A 21,414-nucleotide genomic window follows, 5' to 3' on the forward strand; every position below is an offset into this window, starting at 1 on the left:
CTATTTCACAAGTGGCGCCGTGGCTTAGTTGGTTAAAGCGCCTGTCTAGTAAACAGGAGATCGAGGGTTCGAATCCCTCCGGTGCCTAATAAAAAATGTATATTTTATAAATGTTCATTTTTTCGTTCGAGAAAGAGATGTTTGCAATAATATTTAAACACACCTAATTTCCCTATTTCACAAGAGGCGAAGTGGCTTAGTTGGTTAAAGCACCTGTCTTGTAAACAGGAGATCGAGGGTTCGAATTCCTCCGGCGCCTAATATAAAGTGTATATTTTATAAATGTTCATTTTTTCGTTCGAGAAAGAGATGTTTGCAATAATATTTAAACACACCTAATTTCCCTATTTCACAAGAGGCGAAGTGGCTTAGTTGGTTAAGGCGCCTATCTTGTAAACAGGAGATCGAGGGTTCGAATTCCTCCGGTGTCTAATATGAAGTGTATATTTTATAAATGTTCATTTCTTCGTTCGAGAAAGAGATGTTTGCAATAATATTTAAACACACCTAATTTCCCTATTTCGCAAGAGGCGCCGTGGCTTAGTTGGTCCCAGGGGTTCTGGGTTCGAGTCCCGGGTAAGGCATGGGTATTTGTGTTTGTCCTGATGAAAAGAAACTGAGAAACTCTAAGAATTGAAAAAAAAAATTGTAAAAAGTGAAATATGTGTGAATGGTGAGGGATACCTCCGTGTAGGGGGTATTTCCTTTATTAAAAAAAAAAAAAAGTTGGTTAAAGCGCCTGTCTTGTAAACAGAAGATCGAGGGTTCGAATCCCTCCGGTGCCTAATAAAAAATGTATACTTTACAAATGTTCATTTCTTCGTTCAAGAAAGAGATGTTTGCAATAATATTTAAACACACCTAATTTCCCTATTTCACAAGAGGCGCCGTGGCTTAGTTGGTTAAAGCCCCTGTCTAGTAAACAGTAGATCGAGAGTTCGAATCCCTCAGGTGCCTAATAAAAAATGTATATTTTATAAATGTTCATTTTTTCGTTCGAGAAAGAGATGTTTGCAATAATATTTAAACACACCTAATTTCCCTATTTCACAAGAGGCGCCGTGGCTTAGTTGGTTAAAGCGCCTGTCTTGTAAACAGGAGATCGAGGGTTCGAATCCCTTCGGTGCCTAATGAAAAATCTATATTTTATAAATGTTCAATTCTTCGTTCGAGAAAGAGATGTTTGCAATAATATTTAAACACACCTAATTTCCCTATTTCACAAGTGGCGCCGTGGCTTAGTTGGTTAAAGCGCCTGTCTTGTAAACAGGAGATCGAGGGTTCGAATTCCTCCGGCGCCTAATATAACGTGTATATTTTATAAATGTTCATTTCTTCGTTCGAGAAAGAGATGCTTGCAATAATATTTAAACACACCTAATTTCCCTATTTCACAAGAGGCGAAGTGGCTTAGTTGGTTAAAGCGCCTGTCTTATAAACAGGAGATCGAGGGTTCGAATTCCTCCGGTGTCTAATATGAAGTGTATATTTTATAAATGTTCATTTCTTCGTTCGAGAAAGAGATGTTTGCAATAATATTTAAACACACCTTAATTTCCCTATTTCGTAAGAGGCGCCGTGGCTTAGTTGGTTGAAGCGCCTGTCTTGTAAACAGGAGATCGAGGGTTCGAATCCCTCCGGTGCCTAATAAAGAATGTATATTTTTTAAAGTTTTCATTTCTTCGTTCCAGAACGAGATGTTTGCATTAATATTTAGACACACCTAATTTCCCTATTTCACAAGAGGCCCCGTGGCTTAGTTCGTTAAAGCGCCTGTCTAGTAAACAGGAGATCGAGAGTTCGAATCCCTCCGGTGCTTAATAAAAAATGTATATTTTTTAAAGTTTTCATTTCTTCGTTCCAGAACGAGATGTTTGCAATAATATATAAGCACACCTAATTTCCCTATTTCCCAACAGGCGCCGTGGCTTAGTTGGTTAAAGCGCCTGTCTAGTAAACAGGAGATCGAGAGTTCGAATCCCTCCGGTGCCTAAAAAAAATGTATATTTTTTAAAGTTTTCATTTCTTCGTTCCAGAACGAGATGTTTGCAATAATATTTAAACACACCTAATTTCCCTATTTCACAAGAGGCGCCGTGGCTTAGTTTTTTGAAGCGCCTGTCTTGTAAACAGGAGATCGAGGGTTCGAATCCCTCCGGTGCCTAATAAAAAATGTATATTTTTTAAATTTATCATTTCTTCGTTCCAGAACGAGATGTTTGCAATATTATTTAAACACACCTAATTTTCCTATTTCACAAGAGGCGCCGTGGCTTAGTTGGTTAAAGCGCCTGTCTTGTAAACAGGAGATCGAGAGTTCGAATTCCTCCGGTATCTAATATGAAGTGTATATTTTATAAATGTTCATTTCTTCGTTCGAGAAAGAGATGTTTGCAATAATATTTAAACACACCTAATTTCCCTATTTCCCAAGAGGCGCCGTGGCTTAGTTGGTTAAAGCGCCTGTCTAGTATACAGGAGATCGAGAGTTCGAATCCCTCAGGTGCCTAAAAAAAATGTATATTTTTTAAAGTTTTCATTTCTTCGTTCCAGAACGAGATGTTTGCAATAATATTTAAACACACCTAATTTCCCTATTTCACAAGAGGCGCCCTGGCTTAGTTCAGTAAAGCGCCTGTCTTGTAAACAGGAAATCGAGGGTTCGAATTCCTTCGGCGCCTAATAAAAAATGTATATTTTATAAATGTGCATTTCTTCGTTCGAGAAAGAGATGTTTGCAATAATATTTAAACACACCTAATTTCCCCATTTCACAAGAGGCGCCGTGGCTTAGTTGGTTAAAGCGCCTGTCTTGTAAACAGGAGATCGAGGGTTCGAATTCCTCCGGTGCCTAATATGAAGTGTATATTTTATAAATGTTCATTTCTTCGTTCGAGAAAGAGATGTTTGCAATAATATTTAAACACACCTAATATCCCTATTTCACAAGAGGCGCCCTGGCTTAGTTCAGTAAAGCGCCTGTCTTGTAAACAGGAAATCGAGGGTTCGAATTCCTTCGGCGCCTAATGTAAAGTGTATATTTTATAAATGTTCATTTCTTCGTTCGAGAAAGAGATGTTTGCAATAATATTTTAACACACCTAATTTCCCTATTTCACAAGTGGCGAAGTGGCTTAGTTGGTTAAAGCGCCTGTCTTGTAAACAGGAGATCGAGAGTTCGAATTCCTCCGGTATCTAATATGAAGTGTATATTTTATAAATGTTCATTTCTTCGTTCGAGAAAGAGATGTTTGCAATAATATTTAAACACACCTAATTTCCCTATTTCCCAAGAGGCGCCGTGGCTTAGTTGGTTAAAGCGCCTGTCTAGTATACAGGAGATCGAGAGTTCGAATCCCTCCGGTGCCTAAAAAAAATGTATATTTTTTAAAGTTTTCATTTCTTCGTTCCAGAACGAGATGTTTGCAATAATATTTAAACACACCTAATTTCCCTATTTCACAAGAGGCGCCCTGGCTTAGTTCAGTAAAGCGCCTGTCTTGTAAACAGGAAATCGAGGGTTCGAATTCCTTCGGCGCCTAATAAAAAATGTATATTTTATAAATGTGCATTTCTTCGTTCGAGAAAGAGATGTTTGCAATAATATTTAAACACACCTAATTTCCCCATTTCACAAGAGGCGCCGTGGCTTAGTTGGTTAAAGCGCCTGTCTTGTAAACAGGAGATCGAGGGTTCGAATTCCTCCGGTGCCTAATATGAAGTGTATATTTTATAAATGTTCATTTCTTCGTTCGAGAAAGAGATGTTTGCAATAATATTTAAACACACCTAATATCCCTATTTCACAAGAGGCGCCCTGGCTTAGTTCAGTAAAGCGCCTGTCTTGTAAACAGGAAATCGAGGGTTCGAATTCCTTCGGCGCCTAATGTAAAGTGTATATTTTATAAATGTTCATTTTTTCGTTCGAGAAAGAGATGTTTGCAATAATATTTAAACACACCTAATTTCCCTATTTCACAAGAGGCGAAGTGGCTTAGTTGGTTAAAGCACCTGTCTTGTAAACAGGAGATCGAGGGTTCGAATCCCTCCGGTACCTAATGAAAAATCTATATTTTATAAATGTTCAATTCTTCGTTCGAGAAAGAGATGTTTGCAATAATATTTAAACACACCTAATTTCTTTGTTTCACAAGAGGCGCCGTGGCTTAGTTGGTTAAAGCGCCTGTCTTGTAAACAGGAGATCGAGGGTTCGAATCCCTCCGGTGCCTAATAAAAAATGTATATTTTTTAAAGTTTTCATTTCTTCGTTCCAGAACGAGATGTTTGCAATAATATTTAAACACACCTAATTTCCGTATTTCACAAGAGGCGAAGTGGCTTAGTTGGTTAAAGCGCCTGTCTTGTAAACTAGAGATCGAGGGTTCGAATTCCTCCGGTGCCTAATATGAAGTGTATATTTTATAAATGTTCATTTCTTCGTTCGAGAAAGAGATGTTTGAAATAATATTTAAACACACCTAATTTCCCTATTTCACAAGTGGCGCCGTGGCTTAGTTGGTTAAAGCGCCTGTCTAGTAAACAGGAGATCGAGGGTTCGAATCCCTCCGGTGCCTAATAAAAAATGTATATTTTATAAATGTTCATTTTTTCGTTCGAGAAAGAGATGTTTGCAATAATATTTAAACACACCTAATTTCCCTATTTCACAAGAGGCGAAGTGGCTTAGTTGGTTAAAGCGCCTGTCTTGTAAACAGGAGATCGAGGGTTCGAATTCCTCCTTCGCCTAATATAAAGTGTATATTTTATAAATGTTCATTTTTTCGTTCGAGAAAGAGATGTTTGCAATAATATTTAAACACACCTTATTTCCCTATTTCACAAGAGGCGAAGTGGCTTAGTTGGTTAAAGCGCCTGTCTTGTAAACAGGAGATCGAGGGTTCGAATTCCTCCGGTGTCTAATATGAAGTGTATATTTTATAAATGTTCATTTCTTCGTTCGAGAAAGAGATGTTTGCAATAATATTTAAACACACCTACTTTCCCTATTTCGCAAGAGGCGCCGTGGCTTAGTTGGTCCCAGGGGTTCTGGGTTCGAGTCCCGGGTAAGGCATGGGTATTTGTGTTTGTCCTGATGAAAAGAAACTGAGAAACTGTAAGAATTGAAAAAAAAAATTGTAAAAAGTGAAATAAGTGTGAATGGTGGGGGATACCTCCGTGTAGGGGGTATTTCCTTTATTAAAAAAAAAAAAAAAGTTGGTTAAAGCGCCTGTCTTGTAAACAGAAGATCGAGGGTTCGAATCCCTCCGGTGCCTAATAAAAAATGTATACTTTAGAAATGTTCATTTCTTCGTTCAAGAAAGAGATGTTTGCAATAATATTTACACACAGCTAATTTCCCTATTTCACAAGAGGCGCCGTGGCTTAGTTGGTTAAAAAGCCTGTCTTGTAAACAGGAGATCGAGGGTTCGAATCCCTCCGGTGCCTAATGAAAAATCCATATTTTATAAATGTTCAATTCTTCGTTCGAGAAAGAGATGTTTGCAATAATATTTAAACACACCTACTTTCTTTGTTTCACAAGAGGCGCCGTGGCTTAGTTGGTTAAAGCGCCTGTCTTGTAAACAGGAGACCGAGGGTTCGAATCCCTCCGGTGCCTAATAAAAAATGTATATTTTTTAAAGTTTTCATTTCTTCGTTCCAGAACGAGATGTTTGCAATAATATTTAAACACACCTAATTTCCCTATTTCACAAGAGGCGAAGTGGCTTAGTTGGTTAAAGCGCCTGTCTTGTAAACTAGAGATCGAGGGTTCGAATTCCTCCGGTGCCTAATATGAAGTGTATATTTTATAAATGTTCATTTCTTCGTTCGAGAAAGAGATGTTTGAAATAATATTTAAACACACCTAATTTCCCTATTTCACAAGTGGCGCCGTGGCTTAGTTGGTTAAAGCGCCTGTCTAGTAAACAGGAGATCGAGGGTTCGAATCCCTCCGGTGCCTAATAAAAAATGTATATTTTATAAATATTCATTTTTTCGTTCGAGAGAGAGATGTTTGAAATAATATTTAAACACACCTAATTTCCCTATTTCACAAGTGGCGCCGTGGCTTAGTTGGTTAAAGCGCCTGTCTAGTAAACAATACAATACAATACAATACAATATATTTATTCATCGTTAGACATTGTACAATGCAATAGATGTCGTCAGTTATTGGTTACATATTTGTTATTGTATATATGTAAATATATAATTATATATAGAGAGAGGGATTACATGGAACTACAATATGTTATAGATACTAATATGAGAGTATATGCACATATAAAGTAAGAGTACATAGACATAAGACAATTATAATATTAGTGACGATGAAATAATATAAATATGGCAGTGGCAATATACATAGCAATAATTCATAAAACAGGAAATAAACAATACAATACATTCTAGAATATTAAATCATTTTTGGGATGGATTTCGAATTCTTCTAGATTGTAGAAGACCTTTTCTTTTAACCAGGGTTGAAGTACACTTTTAAATTTTTTAAGAGAGACACTGTGAGCAGCTTCTGGTAACATGTTGTATAACTTAATTCCTAAATACTTATAACTATTTTGTGTTTTACTTAATCTGATTGATGGTGTGTCGAGCTTGTAACAGAATCTTGTATTGTGTCCGTGCACAGTGTCTCTTGCGTTATAATTATGTACATTTTCTTTTGTATACACTAGACAGGTAAATATATATGAGCTTGGCACAGTCATTATCTTTAGTTCTTTAAAGAGATATTTACAGGAAACAGACTGATCAAAGACTCCTGCCGTGCTTCGTAAAGCTTTTTTCTGCCAGATAAATACATCCCCAGCACCAGATGAGTTTCCCCACAAGAGAATTCCATAAGTCAGAAGGCTATGAAAATATGCATAATATGATTGCAGCAACAAATCCTTGCTAATGCATGTTCTAAGCTTTTTAAGTAGAAATACCACCCTGGCAAGTTTGGAACACAGGTGATTTGTTTGCGACTCCCAAGATAATTTGGAGTCTAAGTGTAAACCAAGAAGTTTTACAGAAGTCCATTCATGGCCATTTCCTAATGTAAAAATATTTTCTCTGTTTTATTTTCATTAATTGTAAGTTGATTTGTTTCAAACCAAAAAGTGGACCTTTCCTCTATTTCCTTATCAAGCTTCTCAACTGTAAATTTGTCACTGCCCACTGTAAGGAATGTGGTATCATCTGCATATAAAACAGTCTTATGAGGAATAATATTAGGTAAGTCATTTATATAAATATTGAACAACAATGGGCCGAGGACAGAACCTTGCGGAACTCCATTTTTTATATTTAAGAATTCTGATTTTATGTTGTCTACAGTGACCATTTGTTGTCTATTTGATAAGTAGGATTTTATTAGAGCAAGTTCCGTTTCTTTGATGCCATAGAAGTGTAATTTTTTTATTAATATTTGATGGGAAACAGAGTCAAAGGCTTTACTCAGATCGATAAGTGTTGCACTTACAGAAAGTTTGGATTCAAATGCATCTAACACTGTGGAAACAATGGTTTCATTCGCTTTCACAGTGGATAGATGGGCTCTGAAACCATATTGTGCACTTGTATATAAATTATTATTTGTGAAATAGCTATCGAGTTGATTATATAAACAGTGTTCTATAATTTTGGAGACAATGGGAACAAGTGATATAGGACGGTAATTGTCGGGGCTCGATTTATCACCCTTTTTATACACGGGTATGACGACCGAGAGCTTGAGGCAGGAAGGAAAGTGCCCACAATACATCATCCAGTTTATGAGAATGCAAAGTGGGTACTGTAGAATATCAATGATTCTTTTTAAAATAAAGTTCGACATTCCATAAAAGTCTTCCGATTTTGAATTATTTAGTTTTTGTGCTGCTTTTAAAATATCAGCAGGTTGGGTCTCATGCCACCGGAAGTCAGTCAAAATGTTACCGATGTCTTGTGACATGAGATTATTATATTCATAATCAAATTGATTCATAGAATTGTGGTTTGTATCCAATTTGTTACCTACCCTGATAAAGAAATCATTAAATTCGCTTGGAGTAATTGGAACATTTTCTTTTCTTCTGGGTTTCCCTCTGCCTAATTCTGCCTTAATGACATTCCAAGCTGCTTTGCATTTATTATTGGAGTTATTAATAAATTTATCATTTGCTGTGCATTTAGCTTTTCTAATTTCTGATCTGTAAATATTTCTTAATTTGATATATTTGTTCTTATCTGCGTTACCATTTTTAAATCCATTATAATACATCATAAGCAAGATTTTTAATTTACTCAAGTGTGGATTATACCATTGACCTAAGTGTCTTTGTTCGCGTTTAGCTTTAATTGGTTTCTCCTTTTTTTGAACTCTAGGACAGCAGTCGTTACATATATCAGAGATGGTACTCATAAATTTCTCAAATAATGCATCGACATTTGCACTTGAGAAAATTAAATGAATCCAATCAACGTCTTTTAATTTGTTTCTTAGTATATTCAGCCTGTTATCATTAATTAGTCTAACAGATTTAATTTGTTTATGTATAGTATTCAGAGGTATATTATTGTTCAATTTTAACCATAAGCCTTTGTGGTCCGTTAAATAAAATGTATTGAATATCCCTATCTCATAGCAGTATTTATCTAGGTTTGTTAAAATGTTATCTAGACAAGAGTCTAGTCTTGTTGGCCTATTGTTTGCGCAGTAATAGTTGAAAGATTTTAAAATATTTAGAAGATGTATTTGCTTAGGGGTACTGTTTCGAATGTCAAAATTGATGTCTCCAAGAATAATTATTTTATGTTTGTTAAAGTTTTTGTCTAGGTACGAAATAATATTTTGCACACACTCGATAAAAAATTCTACATTACTTTCAGGTGCTCTGTACAGAGATAACAATTGTTCTTAAATTTGGCAGTGACATAGCAGCCACTTCAAAACACCATTCTATGCAAAACTGACTAACATCTAAGATTTTAAAGCTGGTATCTAGGTTGTCACTGATATATAGTGATACACCACCATGATTCATATTTGATCTGCAATAGCCAGTAATTAACCTGAAACCTGGAGGTACATATATTTGCAATTCTTCATCCCGTAGCCAGTGTTCGTTTATGCTTAAAATACAGTTATTTATTCCCCCCATTAATATTTCTAGTTCATCTAATTTATTTCTAATGGATCTAATGTTCAGATGCAGTAGTAAGATATCATTTCCATTACAAGGTGGTATCCCTAACTTGGCTTGCCGTAATAATCGTGTTTGAATATTTTCGTGGATTAATCTCGCATCATAATTATGAATTGGATTGTCCACCACCCGACTCAGTGAGGGCCTGTCTTTGCTTATGAGGCCGGGTGGGGCAGAAAGTTTCCCTGCTTTGGTTCCATTTCTTGCCATTTCAGCTCGATAGGTTTGGAGCTTTTACTTTGATTTGCACTATGATTTTTAATTATCGTACATAATTGATCACATACCCCCTGCTTGCCTGACCAATTTAAATGCAAACCATGGTTTGTGTGTTTATCATTCCCTAACCTACTTATATCTAACATTTCTACATTCTTATACTTTTTACACAAATATTTGATTTTCCTGTTTGTATTATGTACTGCAATATTTACACACGAGTCAGACCGCAGATCATATCTATGAGGTATATTTACAACAATCACTTTCGACATGGCCAGATCATTCAGTTTCTCTTCCAGTGTTTCTGCAACATCCTGTCCTTCGTTGCAGGCCACATTGTTTGCACCAGCCATGATAACTACACAGTTTTTTTCCAAATTTACAGGTTTTATGCCACTTACGATCTCTTGTATTTTAGCTCCAGGCTTGATAACACCATCGACTGGAAATTCACCTAGTTGTTTCTTCATTACACCTGCTAGACCTCTGCCGTGACTGTCAGCAAAAATGTGCACTTGCAGATGACTAGGTTTTTGCCTATTTCTCTTCTCAATTTTAGTTGGATTTACTGCTGAGGCATATTTACAAAGATTCCCTGTATCTTTCACTGTACACATGTCTTCCACTGGGAGTTCCTGCAAGATGCTGAATCTATTCTTGTTTATGAAATTTACAGTTTCGTTGCTTTTGCTCGATTTTCTGCCATGCTTCACAACTTGTGTCCATTTATGGGTGGAGTCATTACTTTTGTTTCTTTTTTCGATGGTTTCTAGTTTGTTTCTCAGCATTTGATTTTCATTTTTTAGTTCCAAAATATCACTTTCAAGTATTTTAACAATTTCTAGAAGAGTTGAACCATCATGATCTTCATTGTCCTTTGGGGAGATAGTGTGGCCGCCATCTTTGATGCACTGGGGACAAAACCATTCAGTATTTTCTTCAATTCCTTCATCTTTCGGCACATTTCCACATCTAAAATGCAGCCACTTATCACATGAATCACACAAAATGCCGTTTTTTACTACCCTCTTACATTTTGCACATTTATCATCACACTTTATACGTAAATTTGTAGGAGCAGATACACACACATCTACGCTAGTCGGCGCCATTATATATGGCGAGATCGAGGGTTCGAATCCCTCCGGTGCCTAATAAAAAATGTATATTTTTTAAAGTTTTCATTTCTTCGTTCCAGAACGAGATGTTTGCAATAATATTTAAACACACCTAATTTCCGTATTTCATAAGAGGCGAAGTGGCTTAGTTGGTTAAAGCGCCTGTTTTGTAAACTAGACATCGAGGGTTCGAATTCCTCCGGTGTCTAATATGAAGTGTATATTTTATAAATGTTCATTTCTTCGTTCGAGAAAGAGATGTTTGCAATAATATTTAAACACACCTAATTTCCCTATTTCACAAGAGGCGAAGTGGCTTAGTTGGTTAAAGCGCCTGTCTTGTAAACAGGAGATCGAGGGTTCGAATTCCTCCGGTGTCTAATAAGAAGTGTATATTTTATAAATGTTCATTTCTTCGTTCGAGGAAGAGATGTTTGCAATAATATTTAAACACACCTAATTTCCCTATTTCACAAGAGGCGAAGTGGCTTAGTTGGTTAAAGCGCCTGTCTTGTAAACAGGAGATCGAGGGTTCGAATTCCTCCGGTGCCTAATATGAAGTGTATATTTTATAAATGTTCATTTCTTCGTTCGAGAAAGAGATGTTTGCAATAATATTTAAACACACCTAATTTCCCTATTTCATAAGAGGCGCCGTGGCTTAGTTGGTTAAAGCGCCTGTCTTGTAAACAGGAGATCGAGGGTTCGAATCCCTCCGGTGCCTAATGAAAAATCTATATTTTATAAATGTTCAATTCATCGTTCGAGAAAGAGACGATTGCAATAATATTTAAACACACCTAATTTCTTTGTTTCACAAGAGGCGCCGTGGCTTAGTTGGTTTAAGCGCCTGTCTTGTAAACATTAGATCGAGGGTTCGAATCCCTCTGGTGCCTAATAAAAAATGTATATTTTTTAAAGTTTGCATTTCTTCGTTCCAGAACGAGATGTTTGCAATAATATTTAAACACACCTAATTTCCCTATTTCACAAGAGGCGAAGTGGCTTAGTTGGTTAAAGAGCCTGACTTGTAAACTAGAGATCGAGGGTTCGAATTCCTCCGGTGCCTAATATGAAGTGTATATTTTATAAATGTTCATTTCTTCGTTCGAGAAAGAGATGTTTGCAATAATATTTAAACACACCTAATTTCCCTATTTCACAAGTGGCGCCGTGGCTTAGTTGGTTAAAGCGTCTGTCTAGTAAACAGGAAATCGAGGGTTCGAATCCCTCCGGTGCCTCATAAAAAATGTATATTTTATAAATGTTCATTTCTTCGTTCGAGAAAGAGATGTTTGCAATAATATTTAAACACACCTAACTCCCCTATTTCACAAGAGGCGCCGTGGCTTAGTTTGTTAAAGCGCCTGTCTTGTAAACAGGAGATCGAGGGTTCGAATTCCTCCGGTGCCTAATGAAAAATCTATATTTTATAAATGTTCAATTCTTCGTTCGAGAAAGAGATGTTTGCAATAATATTTAAACGCACCTAATTTCTTTGTTTCACAAGAGGCGCCGTGGCTTAGTTGGTTAAAGCGCCTGTCTTGTAAACAGGAGATCGAGGGTTCGAATCCCTCCGGTGCCTAGTAAAAAATGTATATTTTTTAAAGTTTTCATTTCTTCGTTCCAGAACGAGATGTTTGCAATAATATTTAAACACACCTAATTTCCATATTTCACAAGAGGCGAAGTGGCTTAGTTGGTTAAAGCGCCTGTCTTGTAAACAGGAGATCGAGCGTTCGAATTCCTCCGGTGCCTCATAAAAAATGTATATTTTATAAATGTTCATTTCTTCGTTCGAGAAAGAGATGTTTGCAATAATATTTAAACACACCTAATTTCCCTATTTTACAAGTGGCGCCGTGGCATAGTTGGTTAAAGCGCCTGTCTAGTAAACAGGAGATCGAGAGTTCGAATCCCTCCGGTGCCTAATAAAAAAATGATTATTTTATAAATGTTCATTTCCTCGTTCGAGAAAGAGATGTTTGCAATAATATTTAAACACACCTAATTTCCCTATTTCACAAGAGGCGAAGTAGCTTAGTTGGTTAAAGCGCCTGTCTTGTAAACTAGAGATCGAGGGTTCGAATTCCTCCGGTGCCTAATATGAAGTGTATATTTTATAAATGTTCATTTCTTCGTTCGAGAAAGAGATGTTTGAAATAATATTTAAACACACCTAATTTCCCTATTTCACAAGTGGCGCCGTGGCTTAGTTGGTTAAAGCGCCTGTCTAGTAAACAGGAGATCGAGGGTTCGAATCCCTCCGGTGCCTAATAAAAAATGTATATTTTATAAATGTTCATTTTTTCGTTCGAGAAAGAGATGTTTGCAATAATATTTAAACACACCTAATTTCCCTATTTCACAAGAGGCGAAGTGGCTTAGTTGGTTAAAGCACCTGTCTTGTAAACAGGAAATCGAGGGTTCGAATTCCTCCGGCGCCTAATATAAAGTGTATATTTTATAAATGTTCATTTTTTCGTTCGAGAAAGAGATGTTTGCAATAATATTTAAACACACCTAATTTCCCTATTTCACAAGAGGCGAAGTGGCTTAGTTGGTTAAGGCGCCTGTCTAGTAAACAGGAGATCGAGAGTTCGAATCCCTCCGGTGCCTAATAAAAAATGTATATTTTATAAATGTTCATTTCTTCGTTCGAGAAAGAGATGTTTGCAATAATATTTAAACACACCTAATTTCCCTATTTCACAAGAGGCGAAGTGGCTTAGTTGGTTAAAGCGCCTGTCTAGTAAACAGGAGATCGAGAGTTCGAATCCCTCCGGTGCCTAAAAAAAATGTATATTTTTTAAAGTTTTCATTTCTTCGTTCCAGAACGAGATGTTTGCAATAATATTTAAACACACCTAATTTCCCTATTTCACAAGAGGCGCCGTGGCTTAGTTTTTTGAAGCGCCTGTCTTGTAAACAGGAGATCGAGGGTTCGAATCCCTCCGGTGCCTAATAAAAATGTATATTTTTTAAATTTATCATTTCTTCGTTCCAGAACGAGATGTTTGCAATATTATTTAAACACACCTAATTTTCCTATTTCACAAGAGGCGCCGTGGCTTAGTTGGTTAAAGCGCCTGTCTTGTAAACAGGAGATCGAGGGTTCGAATTCCTCCGGTGCCTAATATGAAGTGTATATTTTATAAATGTTCATTTCTTCGTTCGAGAAAGAGATGTTTGCAATAATATTTAAACACACCTAATATCCCTATTTCACAAGAGGCGCCCTGGCTTAATTCAGTAAAGCGCCTGTCTTGTAAACAGGAAATCGAGGGTTCGAATTCCTTCGGCGCCTAATGTAAAGTGTATATTTTATAAATGTTCATTTCTTCGTTCGAGAAAGAGATGTTTGCAATAATATTTTAACACACCTAATTTCCCTATTTCACAAGTGGCGAAGTGGCTTAGTTGGTTAAAGCGCCTGTCTAGTAAACAGGAGATCTAGACTTCAAATCCCTCCTAATATCCCTATTTCACAAGAGGCGCCCTGGCTTAGTTCAGTAAAGCGCCTGTCTTGTAAACAGGAAATCGAGGGTTCGAATTCCTTCGGCGCCTAATGTAAAGTGTATATTTTATAAATGTTCATTTCTTCGTTCGAGAAAGAGATGTTTGCAATAATATTTAAACACACCTAATTTCCCTATTTCGTAAGAGGCGCCGTGGCTTAGTTGGTTGAAGCGCCTGTCTTGTAAACAGGAGATCGAGGGTTCGAATCACTCCGGTGCCTAATAAAGAATGTATATTTTTTAAAGTTTTCATTTCTTCGTTCCAGAACGAGATGTTTGCATTAATATTTAGACACACCTAATTTCCCTATTTCACAAGAGGCCCCGTGGCTTAGTTGGTTAAAGCGCCTGTCTAGTAAACAGGAGATCGAGAGTTCGAATCCCTCCGGTGCCTAATAAAAAATGTATATTTTTTAAAGTTTTCATTTCTTCGTTCCAGAACGAGATGTTTGCAATAATATATAAACACACCTAATTTCCCTATTTCCCAAGAGGCGCCGTGGCTTAGTTGGTTAAAGCGCCTGTCTAGTAAACAGGAGATCGAGAGTTCGAATCCCTCCGGTGCCTAAAAAAAATGTATATTTTTTAAAGTTTTCATTTCTTCGTTCCAGAACGAGATGTTTGCAATAATATTTAAACACACCTAATTTCCCTATTTCACAACAGGCGCAGTGGCTTAGTTGGTTAAAGCGCCTGTCTTGTAAACAGGAGATCGAGGGTTCGAATTCCTCCTTCGCCTAATATAAAGTGTATATTTTATAAATGTTCATTTTTTCGTTCGAGAAAAAGATGTTTGCAATAATATTTAAACACACCTAATTTCCCTATTTCACAAGAGGCGAAGTGTCTTAGTTGGTTAAAGCGCCTGTCTTGTAAACAGGAGATCGAGGGTTCGAATTCCTCCGGTGTCTAATATGAAGTGTATATTTTATAAATGTTCATTTCTTCGTTCGAGAAAGAGATGTTTGCAATAATATTTAAACACACCTAATTTCCCTATTTCACAAGAGGCGCCGTGGCTTAGTTGGTTAAAGCGCCTGTCTTGTAAACAGGAGATCGAGGGTTCGAATCCCTCCGGTGCCTAATAAAAAATGTATATTTTTTAAAGTTTTCATTTCTTCGTTCCAGAACGAGATGTTTTCAATAATATTTAAACACACCTAATTTCCCTATTTCAAAAGAGGCGCCGTGGCTTACTTGGTTAAAGCGCCTGTCTTGTAAACAGGAGATCGAGCGTTCGAATTCCTCCGGTGCCTAATAAAAAATGTATAATTTATAAATTTTCATTTCTTCGTTCGAGAAAGAGATGTTTGCAATAATATTTCAACACACCTAATTTCCCTATTTCACAAGTGGCGCCGTGGCTTAGTTAGTTAAAGCGCCTGTCTAGTAAATATGAGGTCGAATCCCTCCGGTGCCTAATAAAAAAATATATATTTTATAAATGATCATTTCTTCGTTCGAGAAAGAGATGTTTGCAATAATATTTAAACACACCTAATTTCCCTATTTCGCAAGAGGCGCCGTGGCTTAGTTGGTTAAAGGGCCTGTCTTGTAAACGGGAGATCGAGGGTTCGAATCCCTCCGGTGCCTAATAAAAAGTGTATATTTTTTAAAGTTTTCATTTCTTCGTTCCAGAACGAGATGTTTGCAATAATATATAAACACACCTAATTTCCCTATTTCCCAAGAGGCGCCGTGGCTTAGTTGGTTAAAGCGCCTGTCTAGTAAACAGGAGATCGAGAGTTCGAATCCCTCCGGTGCCTAAAAAAAATGTATATTTTTTAAAGTTTTCATTTCTTCGTTCCAGAACGAGATGTTTGCAATAATATTTAAACACACCTAATTTCCCTATTTCACAAGAGGCGCCGTGGCTTAGTTTTTTGAAGCGCCTGTCTTGTAAACAGGAGATCGAGGGTTCGAATCCCTCCGGTGCCTAATAAAAAATGTATATTTTTTAAATTTATCATTTCTTCGTTCCAGAACGAGATGTTTGCAATATTATTTAAACACACCTAATTTTCCTATTTCACAAGAGGCGCCGTGGCTTAGTTGGTTAAAGCGCCTGTCTTGTAAACAGGAGATCGAGGGTTCGAATTCCTCCGGTGCCTAATATGAAGTGTATATTTTATAAATGTTCATTTCTTCGTTCGAGAAAGAGATGTTTGCAATAATATTTAAACACACCTAATATCCCTATTTCACAAGAGGCGCCCTGGCTTAGTTCAGTAAAGCGCCTGTCTTGTAAACAGGAAATCGAGGGTTCGAATTCCTTCGGCGCCTAATGTAAAGTGTATATTTTATAAATGTTCATTTCTTCGTTCGAGAAAGAGATGTTTGCAATAATATTTTAACACACCTAATTTCCCTATTTCACAAGTGGCGAAGTGGCTTAGTTGGTTAAAGCGCCTGTCTAGTAAACAGGAGATCTAGACTTCAAATCCCTCCGATGCCTAATAAAAAATGTATATTTTATAAATGTGCATTTCTTCGTTCGAGAAAGAGATGTTTGCAATAATATTTAAACACACCTAATTTCCCTATTTCACAAGAGGCGCCGTGGCTTAGTTGGTTAAAGCGCCTGTCTTGTAAACAGGAGATCGAGAGTTCGAATTCCTCCGGCGCCTAACATAAAGTGTATATTTTATAAATGTTCGAATATAAAACATACATTTTTTATTAGGCACCGGAGGGATTCGAACCCTCGATCTCCTGTTTACGTGACAGGCGCTTTAACCAACTAAGCCACGGCGCCTCTTGTGAAATAGGGAAATTAGGTGTGTTTAAATATTATTGCAAACATCTCTTTCTCGAACGAAGAAATGAACATTTATAAAATATACATTTTTTATTAGGCACCGGAGGGATTCGAACCCTCCATCTCCTGTTTACAAGACAGGCCCTTTAACCAAGTAAGCCACGGCGCCTCTTGTGAAATAGGGAAATTAGGTGTGTTTAAATATTATTGCAAACATCTCGTTCTGTAACGAAGAAATGAAAACTTTAAAAAATATACATTTTTTATTAGGCACCGGAGGGATTCGAACCCTCGATCTCCTGTTTACAAGAAAGGCCCTTTAACCAACTAAGCCACTGCGCCTCTTGTGAAATAGGGAAATTAGGTGTGTTTAAATATTATTGCAAACATCGCGTTCTGGAACGAAGAATTGAAAACTTTAAGAAATATACATTTTTTATTTTTTTTCTTCGTTGGAGAAAGAGATGTTTGCAATAATATTTAAACACACGTAATTTCCCTATTTCGCAAGAGGCGCCGTGGCTTAGTTGGTTAAAGCGCCTGTCTTGTAAACAGGAGATCGAGGGTTCGAATCCCTCCGGTGCCTAATAAAAGATGTATATTTTATAAATGTTCATTTCTTCGTTCGAGAAAGAGATGTTTGCAATAATATTTAAACACACCTGATTTCCCTATTTCGCAAGAGGCGCCGTGGCTTAGTTTTTTAAAGCGCCTGTCTTGTAAACAGGAGATCGACGGTTCGAATCCCTCCGGTGCCTATTAAAAAATATATATTTTTTAAAGTTTTAAATTCTTCGTTCCAGAACTAGATATTTTCAATAATATTTAAACACACATAATTTCCCTATTTCCCCAAGAGGCTTTTTTGTTTAAAGCGCCTTTATAGTAAACAGGAGATCGAGGATTCGAATCCCTCCGGTGCCTGATTTGATGTGTATTTTTTTTTAAAAGATTTAATTTTTTCGTTCCAGAACGAGATGTTTGCAATAATATTTAAGCACACCTAATTTCCCTATTTCGCAAGAGGCGCCGTGGCTTACTTGGTTAAAGCTCATGTCTTGTAAACAGGAGATCGAGGGTTCGAATCCCTCCGGTGCCTAATATGACGTGTATATTTTATAAATTTTCATTTATCCGTTCGAGAAAGAGATGTTTGCAATAATATTTAAACACACCTGATTTCCCTATTTCGCAAGAGGCGCCGTGGCTTAGTTGGTTAAAGCGCCTGTTTTGTAAACAGGAGATCGAGGTTTCGAATCCCTCCGGTGCCTAATATGACGCGTATATTTTATAAATTTTCATTTATCCGTTCGAGAAAGAGATGTTTGGAATAATATGTAAGCACACCTAATTTCCCTATTTTGCAAGAGGCGCCGTGGCATACTTGGTTAAAGCGCCTGTCTTGTAAACAGGAGATCGACGGTTCGAATCCCTCCGGTGCCTATTAAAAAATATATATTTTTTAAAGTTTTAAATTCTTCGTTCCAGAACTAGATGTTTGCAATAATATTTAAACACACATAATTTCCCTATTTTTCCTCCTCCGTAGTCGAGCGGGTTAAGGCGTTCACTCGTCTTGAGATCGTTCGCTGCGGGACGGCGTAGGTTCGAATCCCCGGCTCTGGTCGGAATTTATTCGGCCAACGTATAGGGCCGGTGGCAACCCACCATCGTGAGGAAATTGGGAAGCTCCGAGTGAGTGAGCGTAACCCGGTCAAGAAGACCTACAATAACGGCTGGGGGTTCGTCGGGCTGATCACCCGTCACCCCAATACTGGTCTAAGACCTCCACGCTATAACAGGTGACGGCGGAACAGTGTGGGAGGGAGACCAGCAGTCGGTAGGTAAGCCAAGGCCCGCCAAGGTGCTGTAGAGCTGTGGGGTTATGTTATTTCCCTATTTCCCCAAGAGGGTTTTTTGCTTAAAGCGCCTTTATAGTAAACAGGAGATCGAGGGTTCGAGTCCCTCCGGTGCCTGATTTGATGTGTATTTTTTTAAAAAATTTAATTTTTTCTTTCCAGAACGAGATGTTTGCAATAATATTTAAACACACCTGATTTCCCTATTTCCCAAGAGGCGCCGTGGCTTAGTTGGTTAAAGCGCCTGTCTTGTAAACAGGAGATCGAGGGTTCGAATCCCTCCGGTGCCTATTAAAAAATATATATTTTTTAAAGTTTTAAATTCTTCGTTCCAGAACTAGATGTTTGCAATAATATTTAAACACACATAATTTCCCTATTTCCCAAGAGGCTTTTTTGCTTAAAGCGCCTTTATAGTAAACAGGAGATCGACGGTTCGAATCCCTCCGGTGCCTGATTTGATGTGTATATTTTTAAAAAAGATTTAATATATTCGTTCCAGAACGAGATGTTTGCAATAATATTTAAGCACACCTAATTTCCCTATTTCGCAAGAGGCGCCGTGGCTTACTTGGTTAAAGGGCATGTCTTGTAAACAGGAGATCGAGGGTTCGAATCCCTCCGGTGCCTAATATGACGTGTATATTTTATAAATTTTCATTTATCCGTTCGAGAAAGAGATGTTTGGAATAATATTTACACACACCTAATTTCCCTATTTCGCAAGAGGCGCCGTGGCTTAGTTAGTTAAAGCGCCTGTCTTGTAAACAGGAGATCGAGGGTTCGAATTCCTCCGGTGCCTAATATGAAGTGTATATTTTATAAATGTTCATTTCTTCGGTCGAGAAAGAGATGTTTGCAATAATATTTAAACACAAAATATCCCTAATTCTGAAGAGGCGCCGTGTCTTAGTTGGCTAAAGCGCCTGTATAGTAAACAGGAGATCGAGGGTTCGAATCCCTCTGGTGCCTAATAAAAAATGTATATTTTTTAAAGATTTCATTTCTTCGTTCCAGAACTAGATGTTTGCAATAATTTTTAAACACACATAATTTCCCTATTTCACAAGAGGCTTATTTGCTTAAAGAGCCTGTATAGTAAACAGGAGATCGAGGGTTCGAATCCCTCCGGTGCCTAATATGAAGTGTATATTTTTTAAGGATTTCATTTCTTCGTTCTAGAACTAGATGTTTGCAATAAAATTTAAACACACATAATTTCCCTATTTCGCAAGAGGCTTATTAGCTTAAAGCTCCTGTCTTGTAAACAGGAGATCGCGGGTTCGAAACCCTCCGGTGCCTAATATGAAGTGTATATTTTTTAAGGATTTCATTTCTTCGTTCCAGAACGAGATGTTAGCAATAATATTTAAACACACCTAATTACCCTATTTCGCAAGAGGGGCCGTATGTTATAGACAGGAGATCGAGGGTTCGAATCCCTCCGGTGCCTAATAAAAAATGTATATTTTTTAAAGATTTCATTTCTTCGTTCCAGAACTAGATGTTTGCAATAAAATTTGAACACACATAATTTCCCTATTTCCCAAGAGGCTTATTAGCTTAAAGCTCCTGTCTTGTAAACAGGAGATCGCGGGTTCGAATCCCTCCGGTAACTGATATGATGTGTACAGGTGACGGAGGAACAGTGTGGGAGGGAGACCAGCAGTCGGTAGGTAAGCCAAGGCCCTCATCGGGCTGTAGAGCTATGGGTTATTATTATTAAAAAAGGTAATATTTTCTTGGGTGTGTAACTTATGTCACGAATCATGACGTAATTGAGGTGTTCCAAGTTCGATTCCTGGTGGATGTACATTGCAGAGTGGTTTGGATTACACTATAACCCTTAAAAGCTTAAACTCCAAGACGTGACATACATGCCACATTTGTTTTCTTCACTTTTGGAACATACTGTGACTCAGGCAATGCTCGGAGATACATGTTTTGTGTGCTCCACAAGTCTTGAGGCATCCTATTACTACGTACATACTATTTATTTATTTATTCTGGATAAATCCCAGTAACAGTGTTCAGACAGTACAAGGTTATCATACAATGTGAGAAACTCCTTAATAATTCTTATTGATAGTTGACAAATATATATATACACACATGTATATACATTGATTGATTGATGGATTTAGTTTATTTTACTTCGCGTTTTGCGCCTCTTGGCTATATTTTTTGCTTACAGGGTTCCATATTTCGGCAGCATATTCCAGTTTCGATCGGACCAGTGCGTTGTATAGTGTTTTTAGAGTATCCTGTCTCTTGAAATCCCTCCCCATTCTTATCATGTATCCTAGGTTTCTGTAAGCTTCGTTCACAATTTTTTCGACGTGGAAGGAGAATGTTAGCTTAGTGTCGAAAAACAACCCCTAGGTCTTTGATCTTATTGATCTTGTTTATATTAATGTTGTCAAAATGGTAGTTATAATTCAGATGTACCTTTTTACGTGTGTAGGTCATTGCAAAACATTTATTTACATTGAGGTTCAGATCATTAAGTTGACACCACTTGGTAACGTCATTTATATCTTTTTGCAGGTATTCAGAGTCACTGACGTTGTCAATACTTCTACCAAACTTTAGATCATAAATTTGATTCTAGATATGTTTGAGGGTGCAAATTCCCGCCGAAACAAAGATTACGGCTTTTACATTAGAACTATTTTATCTCCGAAAGTGTCAGCATCAAGTTTGCAATGCTTGCCACGAGAGTGGAACATATATCAAGCGAAATGCAGG

At 37.3% G+C, this 21,414-nt stretch overlaps 33 non-coding genes across 33 annotated transcripts; 32 read left to right on the top strand and 1 right to left on the bottom strand.

The window, feature by feature from the left end:
• Positions 1 to 13: 13 nt before the first annotated feature.
• On the top strand, positions 14 to 87 carry TRNAT-AGU (transfer RNA threonine (anticodon AGU)). The gene has a single exon. It is a non-coding gene; the product is annotated as a tRNA-Thr (tRNA).
• A 968-nt stretch (positions 88 to 1,055) lies between these two features.
• On the top strand, positions 1,056 to 1,129 carry TRNAT-UGU (transfer RNA threonine (anticodon UGU)). Its single transcript has one exon. It is a non-coding gene; the product is annotated as a tRNA-Thr (tRNA).
• Positions 1,130 to 1,227: 98 nt separating this feature from the next.
• TRNAT-UGU (transfer RNA threonine (anticodon UGU)) lies at positions 1,228 to 1,301 on the top strand. Its single transcript has one exon. It is a non-coding gene; the product is annotated as a tRNA-Thr (tRNA).
• Positions 1,302 to 1,572: 271 nt separating this feature from the next.
• Positions 1,573 to 1,646, top strand: TRNAT-UGU (transfer RNA threonine (anticodon UGU)). Its single transcript has one exon. It is a non-coding gene; the product is annotated as a tRNA-Thr (tRNA).
• A 272-nt stretch (positions 1,647 to 1,918) lies between these two features.
• Positions 1,919 to 1,992, top strand: TRNAT-AGU (transfer RNA threonine (anticodon AGU)). Its single transcript has one exon. It is a non-coding gene; the product is annotated as a tRNA-Thr (tRNA).
• A 443-nt stretch (positions 1,993 to 2,435) lies between these two features.
• On the top strand, positions 2,436 to 2,509 carry TRNAT-AGU (transfer RNA threonine (anticodon AGU)). The gene has a single exon. It is a non-coding gene; the product is annotated as a tRNA-Thr (tRNA).
• A 270-nt stretch (positions 2,510 to 2,779) lies between these two features.
• Positions 2,780 to 2,853, top strand: TRNAT-UGU (transfer RNA threonine (anticodon UGU)). The gene has a single exon. It is a non-coding gene; the product is annotated as a tRNA-Thr (tRNA).
• Positions 2,854 to 3,295: 442 nt separating this feature from the next.
• TRNAT-AGU (transfer RNA threonine (anticodon AGU)) lies at positions 3,296 to 3,369 on the top strand. Its single transcript has one exon. It is a non-coding gene; the product is annotated as a tRNA-Thr (tRNA).
• A 270-nt stretch (positions 3,370 to 3,639) lies between these two features.
• Positions 3,640 to 3,713, top strand: TRNAT-UGU (transfer RNA threonine (anticodon UGU)). The gene has a single exon. It is a non-coding gene; the product is annotated as a tRNA-Thr (tRNA).
• A 442-nt stretch (positions 3,714 to 4,155) lies between these two features.
• On the top strand, positions 4,156 to 4,229 carry TRNAT-UGU (transfer RNA threonine (anticodon UGU)). Its single transcript has one exon. It is a non-coding gene; the product is annotated as a tRNA-Thr (tRNA).
• A 271-nt stretch (positions 4,230 to 4,500) lies between these two features.
• On the top strand, positions 4,501 to 4,574 carry TRNAT-AGU (transfer RNA threonine (anticodon AGU)). The gene has a single exon. It is a non-coding gene; the product is annotated as a tRNA-Thr (tRNA).
• Positions 4,575 to 4,672: 98 nt separating this feature from the next.
• On the top strand, positions 4,673 to 4,746 carry TRNAT-UGU (transfer RNA threonine (anticodon UGU)). Its single transcript has one exon. It is a non-coding gene; the product is annotated as a tRNA-Thr (tRNA).
• Positions 4,747 to 5,543: 797 nt separating this feature from the next.
• TRNAT-UGU (transfer RNA threonine (anticodon UGU)) lies at positions 5,544 to 5,617 on the top strand. The gene has a single exon. It is a non-coding gene; the product is annotated as a tRNA-Thr (tRNA).
• A 271-nt stretch (positions 5,618 to 5,888) lies between these two features.
• TRNAT-AGU (transfer RNA threonine (anticodon AGU)) lies at positions 5,889 to 5,962 on the top strand. The gene has a single exon. It is a non-coding gene; the product is annotated as a tRNA-Thr (tRNA).
• A 5,219-nt stretch (positions 5,963 to 11,181) lies between these two features.
• On the top strand, positions 11,182 to 11,255 carry TRNAT-UGU (transfer RNA threonine (anticodon UGU)). Its single transcript has one exon. It is a non-coding gene; the product is annotated as a tRNA-Thr (tRNA).
• Positions 11,256 to 11,698: 443 nt separating this feature from the next.
• Positions 11,699 to 11,772, top strand: TRNAT-AGU (transfer RNA threonine (anticodon AGU)). The gene has a single exon. It is a non-coding gene; the product is annotated as a tRNA-Thr (tRNA).
• Positions 11,773 to 12,042: 270 nt separating this feature from the next.
• On the top strand, positions 12,043 to 12,116 carry TRNAT-UGU (transfer RNA threonine (anticodon UGU)). Its single transcript has one exon. It is a non-coding gene; the product is annotated as a tRNA-Thr (tRNA).
• Positions 12,117 to 12,387: 271 nt separating this feature from the next.
• TRNAT-AGU (transfer RNA threonine (anticodon AGU)) lies at positions 12,388 to 12,461 on the top strand. Its single transcript has one exon. It is a non-coding gene; the product is annotated as a tRNA-Thr (tRNA).
• A 271-nt stretch (positions 12,462 to 12,732) lies between these two features.
• Positions 12,733 to 12,806, top strand: TRNAT-AGU (transfer RNA threonine (anticodon AGU)). The gene has a single exon. It is a non-coding gene; the product is annotated as a tRNA-Thr (tRNA).
• Positions 12,807 to 13,248: 442 nt separating this feature from the next.
• On the top strand, positions 13,249 to 13,322 carry TRNAT-AGU (transfer RNA threonine (anticodon AGU)). Its single transcript has one exon. It is a non-coding gene; the product is annotated as a tRNA-Thr (tRNA).
• Positions 13,323 to 13,592: 270 nt separating this feature from the next.
• TRNAT-UGU (transfer RNA threonine (anticodon UGU)) lies at positions 13,593 to 13,666 on the top strand. Its single transcript has one exon. It is a non-coding gene; the product is annotated as a tRNA-Thr (tRNA).
• Positions 13,667 to 14,369: 703 nt separating this feature from the next.
• On the top strand, positions 14,370 to 14,443 carry TRNAT-AGU (transfer RNA threonine (anticodon AGU)). Its single transcript has one exon. It is a non-coding gene; the product is annotated as a tRNA-Thr (tRNA).
• Positions 14,444 to 14,542: 99 nt separating this feature from the next.
• Positions 14,543 to 14,616, top strand: TRNAT-AGU (transfer RNA threonine (anticodon AGU)). Its single transcript has one exon. It is a non-coding gene; the product is annotated as a tRNA-Thr (tRNA).
• A 442-nt stretch (positions 14,617 to 15,058) lies between these two features.
• TRNAT-UGU (transfer RNA threonine (anticodon UGU)) lies at positions 15,059 to 15,132 on the top strand. The gene has a single exon. It is a non-coding gene; the product is annotated as a tRNA-Thr (tRNA).
• A 436-nt stretch (positions 15,133 to 15,568) lies between these two features.
• On the top strand, positions 15,569 to 15,642 carry TRNAT-UGU (transfer RNA threonine (anticodon UGU)). The gene has a single exon. It is a non-coding gene; the product is annotated as a tRNA-Thr (tRNA).
• Positions 15,643 to 15,741: 99 nt separating this feature from the next.
• TRNAT-AGU (transfer RNA threonine (anticodon AGU)) lies at positions 15,742 to 15,815 on the top strand. The gene has a single exon. It is a non-coding gene; the product is annotated as a tRNA-Thr (tRNA).
• A 271-nt stretch (positions 15,816 to 16,086) lies between these two features.
• Positions 16,087 to 16,160, top strand: TRNAT-UGU (transfer RNA threonine (anticodon UGU)). The gene has a single exon. It is a non-coding gene; the product is annotated as a tRNA-Thr (tRNA).
• Positions 16,161 to 16,602: 442 nt separating this feature from the next.
• TRNAT-UGU (transfer RNA threonine (anticodon UGU)) lies at positions 16,603 to 16,676 on the top strand. The gene has a single exon. It is a non-coding gene; the product is annotated as a tRNA-Thr (tRNA).
• Positions 16,677 to 16,730: 54 nt separating this feature from the next.
• On the bottom strand, positions 16,731 to 16,804 carry TRNAT-CGU (transfer RNA threonine (anticodon CGU)). The gene has a single exon. It is a non-coding gene; the product is annotated as a tRNA-Thr (tRNA).
• Positions 16,805 to 17,319: 515 nt separating this feature from the next.
• Positions 17,320 to 17,393, top strand: TRNAT-UGU (transfer RNA threonine (anticodon UGU)). Its single transcript has one exon. It is a non-coding gene; the product is annotated as a tRNA-Thr (tRNA).
• A 611-nt stretch (positions 17,394 to 18,004) lies between these two features.
• On the top strand, positions 18,005 to 18,078 carry TRNAT-UGU (transfer RNA threonine (anticodon UGU)). Its single transcript has one exon. It is a non-coding gene; the product is annotated as a tRNA-Thr (tRNA).
• An 804-nt stretch (positions 18,079 to 18,882) lies between these two features.
• On the top strand, positions 18,883 to 18,956 carry TRNAT-UGU (transfer RNA threonine (anticodon UGU)). The gene has a single exon. It is a non-coding gene; the product is annotated as a tRNA-Thr (tRNA).
• Positions 18,957 to 19,564: 608 nt separating this feature from the next.
• TRNAT-AGU (transfer RNA threonine (anticodon AGU)) lies at positions 19,565 to 19,638 on the top strand. The gene has a single exon. It is a non-coding gene; the product is annotated as a tRNA-Thr (tRNA).
• Positions 19,639 to 21,414: the final 1,776 nt, after the last annotated feature.

This window comes from Lepisma saccharinum, chromosome 4, assembly GCF_977018435.1.
Source record: "Lepisma saccharinum chromosome 4, izLepSacc3.1, whole genome shotgun sequence".
Classification (NCBI taxonomy): Eukaryota; Metazoa; Arthropoda; class Insecta; order Zygentoma; family Lepismatidae; genus Lepisma; species Lepisma saccharinum.